The sequence below is a fragment of the Egretta garzetta genome, unplaced genomic scaffold (assembly GCF_000687185.1).
Source record: "Egretta garzetta isolate BGI_Z169 unplaced genomic scaffold, ASM68718v1 scaffold401, whole genome shotgun sequence".
NCBI classification, from domain to species: domain Eukaryota; kingdom Metazoa; phylum Chordata; class Aves; order Pelecaniformes; family Ardeidae; genus Egretta; species Egretta garzetta.
This window is the reverse complement of record NW_009258651.1, coordinates 1,152,515-1,153,168: the sequence shown is the minus strand read 5'-3', so window position 1 is coordinate 1,153,168 and position 654 is coordinate 1,152,515. Positions and strand designations below refer to the sequence as shown.

Sequence of the window (654 nt, the reverse complement as noted above, 5' to 3'; positions counted from 1 at the left end):
CCCGCGGACGGCGGCCGCATCCCAACTCGGCTCCTCAAACCTCTCCCCATGCGCACACCGCCTTACTTTCTCCTTCGCTGCACTACTTTGGCGATTTCAGAACCCCCCGAGCAGAAAAAAAAAACAACCCACCCCATTAGCAAAAGGGGCGCAAACCAGTGCCAAATTACACCCCAACCCTACGGACAGGGATCAGTAATCGGCCTCTCCTTGGCTGACCTAATGCTCAACAGAGATCACAATCTGCTTTCAAAATCCCACACAGACGAAACACTGAAAATGCTCACTATGAAAAAGCTTTGGGTTTCCCCAGTGACCTTCATCTTTTTGGGGAAGGGGCAAAGCAGATGGCTCAGAAGCCCCGCCAAAGCGCATGAACTGCCACAGGCGCCCAACAAAATCACCCAAGCAAATGGGCAAGCGTGAAGAACCCGTCTGAACGCACAAAGGAGAGACACTGGAGTACACTCCACAAATTGCTGGGTTATTTTAAACCTCTCATTCCTCTTCTTAGCCTCAAGATATGCAGGACACGGGATTGGAGAATGAGGGGGAAAAATTTAAAGATAGCTAAAGGTGTTTCGTCAGGGATTTTAATACACGCTCTAAAACTCTAGAGGGCACCCGAAATATGCCCTCCCCCTCCCTCCCGAG

At 50.8% G+C, this 654-nt stretch overlaps 1 protein-coding gene across 11 annotated transcripts in view; it reads right to left on the bottom strand.

The window, feature by feature from the left end:
- Positions 1-654, bottom strand: part of ZMYM2 (zinc finger MYM-type containing 2) — a 92,962-nt gene that overhangs the window by 91,860 nt on the left and 448 nt on the right. The window lies entirely within an intron of this gene.